General features: G+C 32.9%; 1 pseudogene; it reads right to left on the bottom strand.

The window, feature by feature from the left end:
- Nucleotides 1–11,031: 11,031 nt before the first annotated feature.
- On the bottom strand, nucleotides 11,032–11,157 carry LOC145284231 (U2 spliceosomal RNA; annotated as a pseudogene).
- Nucleotides 11,158–14,713: the final 3,556 nt, after the last annotated feature.

Genomic DNA, 14,713 nt, shown 5'->3' with positions numbered 1-14,713 from the left:
AAAACTGACAGATTCATCTCTTTGCTTTCAGAACTGTTTCTGTGTGTGTTTTTTTTTCAATTGTTCATAGACGAGAAAGTGTTATGCATTTCAGTCTGAAAGAAATTTAATCGATGTTTGCAATTGACTGAGAACAACGCAATTTCCATATTTGGAAATTTCCAGTTTCTATATAACCGGGATTATGGCTTCTCCGTTAATTGGAAAGCGTTAAAAAATAGAATCGGAATTCTCGCCCGAAATGAACAAACAGACGTGAAAGTCACCACGATGGAGACAATATATGCGGAAATTACTATGAGAAAATAAAACTAAGCCGTTCGGATTTTCGCAATCATCGATATACATTTGCACATGTACCTCTGCCAAATTCTGAAAGCAAAATACGATACTATTTTTAGCAATAGGACAACCGCATTGACGACAACGACAACAATAATACGCATACATACACGCATTTGGTGGAATGTAAGCATACGAAAGAATATTAAAAAAAATAAACTAGTTCAATTGACGACTCTTTCAGTTACAACCGAGCGATTTTGAATATTTTTTAAAAAAATCTGAAAAGGTCGAGCATATTTAAGCTAAATACTTATATATATATATATATATATATATATATATATATATATATATATATACAAGGGTTGTCTATCTGAAGATTTACTGAAACCCATGTGATGATTAAAAATGCTTGATGAAGTACAGAGCAGATATATAGTATGTTTATTATACAAACATTTGTAGTTAAATATGTTTATTATACAAACATTTGTAGTTAAATATGTTTATTATACAAACATTTGCAGTTAAATATGTTTATTATACAAACATTTTAGTTAAATATGTTTATTATACAAACATTTTAGTTAAATATGTTTATTATACAAACATTTGTAGTTAAATATGTTTATTATACAAACATTTGTAGTTAAATATGTTTATTATACAAACATTTGCAGTTAAATATGTTTATTATACAAACATTTTAGTTAAATATGTTTATTATACAAATATTTTAGTTAAATATGTTTATTATACAAACAATAGTAGTAAAAATGTGCACATGTTTCAGTGGAATCTCAATTCAGAGAGAACCGCCTCATCAGACCGAAGAAAAAAAAGCGACACTGAAACGAAAATCAAGACTAATTATTTTTTTTTATAAAAAAACGTAACTGAATGAGAGGTTTGGTGAGTATGGCGAATGCGGCAGTGTTTCGTAGCCTAAATCGTTCAACTTCTACAGGATCAGTTTTACAACGGGCGGACGGACGGACGGACGGACATAGTCGTTGAGGAGAATTAGGCCTTTTCTCTTGATTAATGCCAGGTGTTGTAGTAGATTCTGATGCATTTTCTTCTTTTATTACGAGTACTTCTCCGTCGTCACGGCTTCGCTTGCATTAAAAAAAAAAAAACAACTGTAATGAATAAGACCGGTTGCAGTTTATCAGTCAGCATGCCCTTTTTTTTATTCAACTGGTTGTTGTAAAGAACCGACTTTCCATCGCGAGTCAAATCCCAGATAAGAAATTGGTCGTTTTTGTTGCGTAAAAAGAAGGGAGATTGTTTGTGGACTGGCTCACTCTTTGTTGTCAACATCCGATGGTCGACTATGACGCTCATCATCTTCAAACTCTCGTCGCCGCCAGAAAATGTATTAAACCCCTATTGTTCTGTGCGTTTAGTAGTGGTTCTGAGACAAACACTTCGTTGATATCGCGAGCTGTTTCAGCAGCTTTTCGGTCTAGCTTGAATTGAAATAAAAAAGTGTGAGAATTTGCTTATTTTATTTTGTATTCAACTATATTTAAGAAGACATTGCTGGGTTAAAGCAATTGCCATTAAGCGATTAGATAAAGCAAAAAACTCCTTTTATTTTTTTTTGATAAATTAAATGATATTTTAAGGAATGCCTATAGGAAAATACATTATTTGAAATCAGAATGTAACATTCCGCAAGACCTTTGTTCTCAACCCTATAATATTATATGCGTACGCATTAATATATACATATATATATATATATATATATATATATATATTAATGCGTGCGCATGATATATATATATATATATGTATATACATGTACGGATATATATATATATATATATATATATATATATATATATATTGATTATAAAGATTAATTATTATAAATTATGCATCAGTGTCAAAATGAAAAACAAACACAATCAACTTGAGTGTACGTTCGTTTCGGAAACGATATTCATTTTATTTACAATTGATAAATAATCACTGAGAATTATTGTATTCGAATATTCATCTCCTCAACTGCACAATAATGGATGAGGGTGAGAGAATTAAAGACACCAAAATTAAACTAGCATTTTTTAGTGAGTTAGGTTGATGGTCCGTATTGATATTCATTATGAAATTTGTTGTAGGCTGTTCAGTAAATTTTGTGTGCATGCTCCCTTGGTTTTATATTTCATATTTCTAGATATATTTTGTCCCCTATATATAATAATGGCCCCTTTAAAGTACGTGTATATCCTATAAATATGATATTATGAAAAATACACATATATTACATTAACGCATGGAAATCCACCCATCACAAAAAAAGGAAAGGTAATATATTGAAAAACATCTCATCACAAAAGAAGCTTTACTATACTGCCAAACAGAGAAAGCTGGTACAAAGGGGATATTTTAGTATCGTAGCATCAGATTAGAGACTAAATTCTTTCTCTTGGAAACCATCGTCGTGTGTTTTCCTTCTTTCAGCTGCCAATAAGAGTCATTTCAGCAGCCGGGTATTCAACATCATAACAACGTGGCTGGACCACGTCAGCTTCAGATTGTTTCGACGCAAATGGTGGTGATCTCCTGGAGGCCACTTAGTTAAGTGCAGTAGTTCCCCAAGAAGATGTTCAGAATGCTCCGCAGGCAGCATTCGTAGAATTCTTATAGCATCTTGCTGTATCAAGGGTACGTAGTCCAGGTCTCTGAGGTGTGTACAAGCGTCCGTAACACGACAGCTTTGTATACAGCTATTTTGTTTTCTATTCGGATATACCTTTCTTAAAGCACATAGGTTTGAAGACGGCAATAGACGGCTTCAGCACATTGTAGGCAGTATTGGATTTCAATACACTCCAAGAGAAGTTGATCCCATGTCTAGGAGGGAGATATAATGACAATAGAACAGCGCATACATTAACCGTGCTTCTGATTTAGGCATTGCTACAATAGCTTTGGGACAAACATAGATATAAGAACTTGCAATTATTAATAGATATACTACTAAAATTTAAGCTTCAATAAACATAAAAAGAACATCTACTAGTGATTAATTATATTTTTCGTATCACCAAATACGAAATATGTACGGGAGACTGGAAGCAAAAAATTTATAAATACCATATCGGTAGATATTTTGTGAGCTTGATAGAAGCCAAGCAAGCATGCCATAACATATTTAAAAGAATGAAGCAGTTAAGCTGAAATCAACGAAGACGTGATGCTGTGTTAAACTATTTATTTTCAATAAAAAGACGCAGAGAAAGTCATATTTAAGTTCAGGTTTCTTTATATTTTTTTAAACTCTGACACGAATAATAAATAAAAATAATAATGATAAAATATATGAGGAAAAACATGAGAAATACATCGAATAACAAACAATAGTTAAAAACAGAAGAGAGGCATATTGAGAAAATAAATAAACAACGGCAGTCAGTCATGTATAAAAAAAAAATTAATAGACATTTCCACCTCCGGGTGATAAAGAGTTTCATAATTTACCATCATTTTAGAAGATATTTGCAAAAGAACATAGGGGAGATAAAAATTGGAATTGTCCTGAGGGTCCGTACTGGTCTTTATGGGCAAGGTGTTAAAAAACAATGTCTGAGCGGAAACACGAACTGCTTTTGTATGATAGAGCTGTCATTAAACATTTTATTTCATTTTTTTTATCATTTTTAATTTCCGCCATCTTTTAAACGAAACCTTGACTTCTGCTCAAAAAGGTGTAAAAAAATGGCGCGTTTATTTTTAACAGAAAGCGAATTTATTGGCGGCGTATGGACGAACAAGAAACTGATATTTGGAATAATTATTTCGCAGTCGTGTCGTTTTTAATATTTCGGTTGTAATGTCGAAAAAAATCGACATCAAGGTAACGAACATATCTGAAAAAAGACGTAAGAATAACGTGAAGTTAAGGGATTCTATGAGTTTGTTGCTGGAAAGGAAATATTGTGTAATATTAATTAAAACGAGTGAAAACAGAAAATAAGTTTCTGATAGAGTAGCTATCATATCCCTACACACACATATATATATATATATATATATAAGTTATGAAAATATATATGAAAATTAAGCTACATAGAATATTCCGCGTTTAATTCTCTTGAGAATTCGTCAGGAGAACGAATTCTCACGAAAATGCAACGCGGAATATTCTGTGTAGCTTAATTGCCATATATATTTTCATAACTTTCTACGTTACTCTACCTATCTATGGAACCCTGTTGAAGTAATTACTGGAAATATACACATAAAATTATAGCTTCGTATCTTAAATTATGTGATTAAATGAAGTAGTCATATATACAGGGTGCCCCCCCCCAAAAAAAACAAAAAAAAAACAAAGGCTAAATAGAGGCCATCTAGAACATATGCTGCAGAACGGAAGAAAAGGCCGAAGATCGTAGTGTTTGATGTGATGTTTTGAATATAATAAACTAGTTATGACCAAAGTTTGATTTCATTCGGACAAAACACTCAGAAACGGGGTCTAATTAGAGTAGGTCCTCGTTTTTTTGGATCACCCTATATATATATAAATATATATATATATATATATATATATATATATATATAGAGAGAGAGAGAGAGAGAGAGAGAGCGTGAGAGAGAAGGAAAGAGAGGGGAGAGTGATGAGAGAGATGAGAGAGATTATAAATAATAATTATTGTGCTTCCTGGTTTGTCAATCACTGCGAAAAATGACAATTCGCGCTGGCAAAATCTTCGAATTCCTTCACGAAATAAACTTTTGACTTCATTGGCAATGAACGTTGCCGCTGGGTCACCATAAGTCGCGACGGTAATCAAGGGCAATTTAACATTTATAAAGAGAAATATAGGTAAAATGTCATTAAGGCGATCCAAAGAGGGCGAGTGACAGGAAATCTAGGTATCACATATAAGGCCAGCTAACCGCTTTATTTCCGTATATAGTACCGAACTTTTAGATATTTCTTAAATGCGCGTAATATTAGACAGTCTGTCCATGAAAAAAGGGCAAGGTTATAGGTCGTTATTCAGAATAAGTGATTTATGACAAAAAAACAACTATTTATGTTTAGATATAGTTAAATTATCCTCCTTCAATATTTAGTGGATATCTAAGTAACCTCCTTTATAAGCAGTGATAAATATTCTAAGTACGTACGATAACCTATTATTATAATTGTCCAGTGTAAAAACCGTGCAAATTATATTCAGTTTACTTTCCTCCTAAGATAGCCTTTGCTCAACTTGATTGGATGGTGCCTACATTATCCAGACCTAATATTTATTATTGCGCTTTACATGTACGATGAAATATTGTCTAACCTAGAGCTTTTAATGATTGTATAATTTTTCGAAACATGGTTTAAGTAATAGATATATATTTCACTTGAGTATGAACAATGACAAAAGCTATTCACATTACTATACATAAATTGTCAAAAATTAAAATAAAAAAATAAGTTAATTAGAAAAATCGGCGCGTTTGTTATATTTTGTTTTAATTTATCTTGGGAGAGAATGTCGATGACATATTTTAAGTGAAATATTATAAATGGCGACGAAAATTTTACATTTTTATCCCACAGTATGCGTAGTCGTAATTAGTTAAGTTAGTATTTCGTAAATAAAACATATTGCATAAAGATAAAAGAAAGAAAATTTGGAGGAGAACAGTACAGCAAATAAATAAATAAATAAACAACAACAACAATAATGATGATGATAATAATAATAATAATAATAATAATGATAATAATAATAATAATGATAATAATAATAATAATAATAATAATAATAATAATAATAATAATAATAATACTTAAACAAATAAATAAATAATTGACGTATCATTTTATTTCAATTTTCTGTTTGTAAGTTTGATGGGTGCGAAATATTCTTTTGCGGTGATTTGGCCAGAATATGTGCGATGTAACATTCAGTTCCCCCCTAAAAAAAGAACAAACCCCAAAAAACAAAACACAATAACCCCAACGATAAAAGTTTATCTTCTTTTAAAACCCCTAAGTGTTATGTTTGTAATCTATGAGATTTATGTGATAAAAAGCAGATATCATGTGAGAATTTCAGAGGGGATGGGTCATTTTCGTAACCCTCAGCATGTTTTCCATTTCCTCTAAGCCGCAGCTACGCGCGGCCGTGTACAACTAGTATATATATATATATATATTTATTTATATATATATGTATATATATAGTGTAAATTTTGTTGAAAATTCAAAGACTCAGGTTTTCTTTTATAACCTTCGTTTATTTCCTGAATATTTTCAATTGCAGCTGTTTCATTAGTGGGTAGGCAATTTTACGATGTATGTGTCCATAAAAATATCCTTCACCCACCAACTTCTTCAGATGTTTATCCATTACATTTTTTGCAAAAAAAGGTATATTTTTAACATGCTGAACATTGTATTCAGGTAAAAAGATTTCCAGAGCAATGCCTCCTCACTTCCTCCATTTTTGATATTTTGCGAAGATAGTTTTCTGCTTTAACCCGTAGTTTCGTATTTTTATTTTTTATTTATTTTTTATTTATTAATTTTTTTGTTTGTTTTAATTCCCCCTTCTTTCTATTTGTTTTTATCATACAATTTTATATAATTTTATTTCTACATTTATACAGGTTTATTCTAATATTCCTGTTTTGCTTGGTGTTTGAATTAGTAGTATTACTCAATCTTTCTGTTTAACGGGTGTCACTGTCCTGAAATCATTTTTATATCTAAGATTACCTCCCTTGCATCTTTAATTTTCCCTTATATTGTACTTCGTTTTTACTATTTTTTCTAATCTGCTCTTTGTGCGTGTAATTAAATATCTGCTTATGTGCAAACATCCGTGGATTACATCTAGTAAATTGTTTAATCAATTTTCTTTTGATATTAGCATATGGTATAGGTCTAATATGCATTGGTTGCATCTTTTCGATTTGGTAGGTTTATATTTTACCATTTTATTAATTATTGAGCATCTTAATTTATATGCAGTTTTATTTTTCTCTCTAATATATATATATATATATATATATATATATATATATATATAAACATAACTTTGTGTCTGTAAGTTTCTTCCTCTTAAGTTCCGTAACGGCTGAGCTTAACTTTTTCAACTTTCGAACAAATTAAGTTTATATGCCTGGCAGTGTTCATAGGTAGGTTTTGTACAGAGATTTATACGATCAGTTTACAAACATAAAAAATATACGACCTTTAAAATAGTTTACTTCTTTTATAGATACAAAAATACATTGGAATATGTTACGTCAAAATAGTGTAATCGTTTCCTGTGTAATGCAAAATATCCACTGTAAAAAAATATTTTTATCTACAAGAGAAAAAAGCTGCTTTTTAAGATCCAACATCTCAAATATCAGCTGAGATGATACTGTAAAATAACACGGGCGAAAATTTACGAAAGACATTATCATTATTATCATTTTGGGGGGGGCGATACTTTATCGGGCTTATAATTCCTCGTAATATATAACATTCAATGGAGGATTGATTCTATAATAATACATACGTTTTCAAAATAAATCATTACCATATTTTTCTCAAAATATTAGTATATAAATTTATAGTCATATAGAAAATATAACGAATCATATAATACTGGATGCGTACGTATCTGTCCGATGTTTGCAAATCAAAATAATATTAAATCAGAAATAAAAGTGTAAGTAGTTCACTTGGGGATTCGAAGCTCAAACTTCCGTATACCTATGAATACATAAAGAAATGCGCTTAAAAGTATGATGCATTACCGATTGAGATATGTAAGATTCTCTGTAATTTAAGACGATGACATAATAACAAAGGAAAAACAAAACAAAATAATAATAATATATTTCAACGATGCTATAAACAAATTAACAAAACATAGTTGTATTTCAATTATCTTTCTATGTAATAAAAGATGAACATGTTAAAGAAACGTTTTGTATTTTTTCGTTCATATCATATTACTGCAATTGATTCTTATTAATATCGACCAAACTATTGCAAACATAAAAAGACAATAACACAGTAAAATTACAAATGAACAATTGAAGCATGCATGCCCCCTCGGTAAATGCACAATGAACGATGCATAAAAAATGACTATGCTCAGCATTTGCCCCCCTTCATTTAGCCCCAAGCGTCCTCTGGGGAGTCAGATCCTGGTGAAAATGAACAAACGGTGCAGTTTTAGGGCTTAACATACGTACATTTAAGTTCTGCACCATGCAAAAAAAGAAATGACCAAGTTCACCCCCCCCATTTAGCCTTAAAACTCATCAAGGCCTTAACATATTTATATTTGAGTTCCACACCATGCAAAACTGCTAAATAGACATACACATAAAATTTGGGACAAATATGGTAAAAACGTACCAAAACTGGAGTGTTTCTATTAGCTCAAAAAATCCCCTGGGGCAGACCCAAGCGTTATCAAAATTATATGGAAATCAGTTAAGTACAACTTTTCATGAAACTTTATAAAGATCCAAGGTATTGATTTGTTTTTAATAAGCACAAAAGCGGGACGAGGATAATGAGGCGATACTTTATGGGTTGCCATAATTCTTGTAAACTGGTACCACAGAAGCAGTTTTCCAGCACTCTGAAAACAAGATTCGTTGAGGAATATTTGTAAGGCTTGGTCAGAATTTAAACAACTTCGGTGGAGCATTTTTTTTAAATAGTACAACCACGATGGCATCGGCTTTACATGGTTTCGAGACGTCTATGCATTTTTATGATACCATGCGCCTGAGAAAAAATGACTTTCAGATCCTCTAGTATGGCGTCTGTCCAAAGTGGAGTCAAAGGCAAACCGATTGACAAGCATGTTAGCCTTCTCTGTTATGCAAACAGCCTTATAATTGTTTGATAGTTGGGGAATTCTTGATTGCCCATTATTCACTACACTGCTGTAGATTTTTCAGAAAAGCACGCGTTCCTAATTTCGGTGTTTAATGTGTTTTCTGGTGGTTTCAGTGTATTCTCTCTTAGCTGTCTCTATTTCTCTCTTAAAATTACTTCTCGCTTCTATAAACTTATGTCTGTTTGAAATGGACTAATGTCGGTTAAATCTGATGTACGCACACTGCCTTTGACAAATGACAGCTGCACAAGTAGATGCAACCCATTGGAGAGAGTTTTGCTTGCTTTAGAATTTCCGCTTGGTAACATGTGCTTCAATTGCAGATATGAACTATTCAGTCGTCTCATTTACGCATTATTCAACGGAAGGAGAAAAGATATTTCCCCATGGGCCATTTCTGATAAGATATCTGATGGCTTCCGGTCAGCTTATTGTTGTTTTGAGCTCTTGAGTCGACAATTTAGAGCGATTTCTTCCATTACCAAAACGTCCTCTAGTGGACTGTGGGCATTTGTTACGTAATCCTCAGGGAACTCCGGACAGACATAGATCTAGAAGTGAGGCATGCTGATCTTTCTGATCAGGGAAACGTGTCGGAAACATGACCATCTGTTATACGGGATGAGAGTTTGAGAAGGTATGGGCTTTGCTACCAGATGCGCCTGTATGATGAGAATCCACGCCCATTACCGCGGTGGACATTGAAATCACAAAATACATGCACGTTTGCGCTTCTATCGAAGGTGAGTCCTGTATCTATGTTGTCAAAGACTTGGTTGATCAGATAAGAGTCCTGGGTCTTTTAAAAGCGGCAGAGAATATATAAATGACTAATGGTATGTTGCATGCGAAGTCTAAAGTACATGAATGCTTATCGTCTGATTCAAGCTTTGTTTTGTCTGGTTAACGGGGAGGATGTTTCGAATATAGACTTAAAGTCTATGCGGATGTCTGAGTCCTTACGGCATATATATATATATATATATATATATATATATATATATATATATACTCACACTAGTACTTTAGAAATAGCACGGAGTGTTCTTGCTTATTAATCTTTCTTTATAGCTTTTCAATTTTTTTTAATTGCCTTATTTGTTTCTCGGTTGAATCTCTGTAAGAAAGTTCCATAGACGTCTTATTCCAAGGTTACTCATAACTTTATGTTACAATATATATATACATATATATATATATATAAAGAGAGAGAGACAGAGAGAGAGAGAGGAGAGAGAGAAAGAAAGGGAGAGAGAGACAAACACGTAACCATATGTGTGTATACATATACACATATATTGAATGGTCACGTACCAAGGCACTTCAGAATGTTACTGCTATTTTAAAAATCCCCATAATTTTTTGGGTTGTTTATTTTTTATATAAACTAGGAAGGTGTGCAGCTAGGTTGTTTTAGGTGTATAAACTAATAATAACCAAGTTAGCGATCCCCACCCCATCAATATATTCCATCGCAACCAACTACACCCCAAGTTTAAATCAGATGAAATGGTACTAAGAAATATAATACATCGATATATATCCCCAGTCAATAATAGGATTCGATTCATCATTTACTATGAACAAGGCCGATAGTCATTAATCGCGTGCTCTCGTGTAATGAATGACTGCGCGAATGTAGGATAGACATGAAATTCTTAAAGATAAACAAAAATGACCGAAAAATAGGCTCAAATAACTTAAATAAATAAAATGGAAATGACTTAGAATGACTTTAATGAACTTAACGATGAACTGAATGACCTTAAGTATGACTTGAATGCTTAAAAATTAACTAAAATCCTGCAAAAACAACTTGAATGATCTGGAGAATTACTTGAATGGCTTTCAGACTGATTGGTTGTAAAGTGGGTGATCATTTTAAATTATATTAATACAGAAAAGTGATCCCCCAGTTTATATCACAATAAGTACAGTATGTAGAAAGAACAGATACTACACTTTGGTCTTGGCCAAAAGGCCAAGAAAAGGGCATTTATTTGCTTCTCCACCGCGTAAATTAGGCACAAGGCCGATTTTTAATGTGAGGAGTCGAGGGGAAATGGGGACCAACTCCCCGGGGAGTAGGGGAGCTGGATAACCACAATTGGTATGAAGGGTTGCCCCTACATTGACCAAGGTCTCATATGTGGGGATGCCCCCACATATGGTCTTTTCTTGCAAAATCTGCCGGAACAGATACTACACTTTATCTTGGCCAAAACGCCAAGAAAAGTTTAAAAAGCTAAGAACAGCATCTATTAACAACAGACATTGAATCTTAACCAAAAAGGCCAAGCACAAAAAAGGTTACGGACAGACGACCGACACACCGACCGACCGATCGACCGACCAATCAACCGACCGGCCGACAGTGTGACTTATAGAGTCGCTTGCACGCGACTAAAAATTAACAACTGTTAATCTCATGATTAAAAAAACACTTTCCGGTCAACAAAATCAATCGATGAAACCTATGTAGTCTTATTAATTTAAATGGCCCTTGGCAGAATGCATCTCCAACACTAATAGCTACATTGGACAAACGACTAATACATTGTCCAGACGATTAACCCTACAACTTGCCGACACAAGCTTAATTTCCCAACACCTAAAACAACATGGCTGCCATATTCCCAGTTTAGAAAGATCCTTGTGGAAAATAGAAAAATACTCCATATGGATTCAAACGTAAAAAAAATGTAAAATATTGGACGCACTTTATGTAAAAACTAAACAAGAGTGTAAACTCCATCCTAAAAAAAAGTTTTCTTTTTAAAGATTTTTAAGTGGTCTGAAAATGTTGATCAGCAGTGTGTGTATATATATATATATATATATATATATATATATATATATATATGTGTGTGTGTGTGTGTGTGTATATATATGTATATATATATATGTATATTTATATATATATACATATATATACATATATATATATATATATTGCAATTAGAAAGGGAAGACTTTTATGATTCATGATTAAAAGTAAATTTGTATAAATATATATATATATATATATATATATACATATATATATATATATATATATATATATATATATATATATATTTACTCTTCTCTCCAAAAAGGGGGGAAAGGGGAACAGGAGAGGAACGGAAGAAATATGGGGATCCAGCTGACCTCTTTCGACCCTTGCTTCTCGAATCTGTATCGATGGAATGTTTAAAACAAAGAACGAAAAAGTGATTAAAATTGCGTTTTATTCGATTTACGGGAAGAAAAGAAAAGAAAAGTGGGAAAACGATTAAAATAAAACAGTGTTATGGTCGAATACCATAGAGATTAATAACGTTCAAACCCAGGAGGAATTCCCTTTGCTTGATACGGGAAGGTTTTTAAGTCGAACGTGAATAGTCTCCAAGATCTTAAGGTGATATAGTGAATAAGCACGACTAAGAATAGAAAAACAGTCCGTGCTAAGTTTGCTGCACAAGACGGAGGTTTAAGTAAAGGCTCAGTAATTGAGGATCCGTATGTGTTAGTAACAACGCCAGTTGCCCGGTAGGTTCCATTTCTAATTTTACTGGGTACATGTTGTTGGATTCTTCCATCTAATCTTAATGTCGTTCGACCCAAGTAGTTGGCACCGCAACCACATTCAAAATTGTTAATAACATTTCTAGTATGGTGAGGGGGGTAGTCCGTATTTTCAAGAAGATGATAATAATGGTCTGGTAGAGAACACAACAAGCACATTGGCAGCAAAATAACATACATGAACTGCTGAACTTATTTGCTTGGCAAATTTCTCACTTACTGTACCCAACCAAGGCAAATGAAGATAAATTGGGCATGTATTTTGAATAACTGACCTAATATAATCTAGTGGGTACCCGGTTTTGGATAAAGTATCCGTAATTGTTTCCAATTCCTCATCTAATTTTAATTGGAACAAATTATAAGACCACTATATGTTAGGGTCCATATAACCTTGAACGAATGGATCCAGAGGGTCTTATTTCACTAGCTATGGTCGTCGTAAGTACCCCGTTTTTGGCCCACTTGACCAGTTTCTTTTGATATTTGTTTTCCAAGGAGGCGGTTGAATCATGAGTTGCGACAGGGCCCACTTTTCCAAATTTGTTTTTGTCATCTGATATTATTGACATTTTGTAAACGTACTCATGATGATTTAGTATAATCACTCCTGACCCTTTATCTTGTCTAGTATTGACATATGATGGGTCTTGTCGTAGGGTTTTAATAACTGCGAAATGCTCTTTGCGCCATTTAAAGTCAGTATGCGACACTGGTGTACTGGCGTAACTGTGAGCAAGGTCATTCAAATTTGCCTTGAGATTCCTAGTTTTGGTTTCAAAGACTGGTGCAAGTCTCTCCCCTTGGGCATTGAGGATTTCAAATTCCGAAAATACCTCTTCCCTTTAAGACTTAAAAACCCGTCTTGTGCAGCGAACTTCAGCAGGAGCTGTTTTTGTATTCTTAGTCGTGCTGATTCACTATATCACCTTAAGATCTTGGAGACGATTCACGTTCGACTTAGAAAACTTTCCCGTTGCAAGCAAAGGGAATGCTTCCTGGGTTGGACGTTATTAATCTTAAGTGTAGTCGACCTTTTATTTTATTTTAATCGGTTTCCCACTTTTTTTCTCCCCGTAAATTGAATAACACGCAATTTCAATCCCTTTCTCATTCTCCGTTAAAAAAAATCCCTCGATACAGCTTTGAGAAGCGAGGGTCGAAACCGGTAAGCTGGCTCCCCATTTCTCTTCCTTTCCTCTCCTATTCCCCCTTTCCCCCCTGTTTTAGAGAGAAGATTAAAGGAATATACATATATATATATATATATATATATATATATATATATATATATATATATACAAATTTACTTTCAATCATGGATCATAAAAGTCTTCTCTTCCTAATTGCAATATGTATATATATATATATATATATATATATATATATATATATATATATATATATATATATACTAGCAAAAGTACCAGTCGTTGACTGGGTTCAAAAACCACCTACAGAAAATGGACTCTGATTTATGAAAGTATGACAGGTTGTGAAAAAAAAGGGTTGTAAAGTGATAGATTCTAATTGTGGGGTATCAAAACAAAAGCAAAATATGATGAAAGTAAAAATAATATAGATAAAACCCATAATTTATTATACCATACCTGCTCACACTTAAACACTTATCACAATATCCTGTGGATCTATATTAAAAAAAACTTGTTAAACTTTGTGACATATTTTCATTCTATGGAGGTCAGGCGCGAACACAAGTCCCACAATTTTATTATACCATCCCTATTTAAGGTGAAACATACTTATCAAATACTATTATGTACATCTATATCAAAAACACTTGTAAACGTTTTTTTTTATTTCCATACTTTGTGGACCAGGCGCGAACGCAGATGCTACACACTTTTAATGAACCACCGTTCTGCCAGATCAAACATACCCATTCCTGTGTTTCGATACATCTTCTGTCGTTATATGTAATCCGTTTTTTTAAATATTAAACCATATAGGAGCCTAACCCA

This window comes from Euprymna scolopes, chromosome 8 (assembly GCF_053919585.1).
Source record: "Euprymna scolopes isolate OS-2025 chromosome 8, ASM5391958v1, whole genome shotgun sequence".
Lineage (NCBI taxonomy): Eukaryota > Metazoa > Mollusca > Cephalopoda > Sepiida > Sepiolidae > Euprymna > Euprymna scolopes.
The sequence above is the reverse complement of the archived record's forward strand: the minus strand, read 5'-3'. Positions and strand labels throughout refer to the sequence as shown.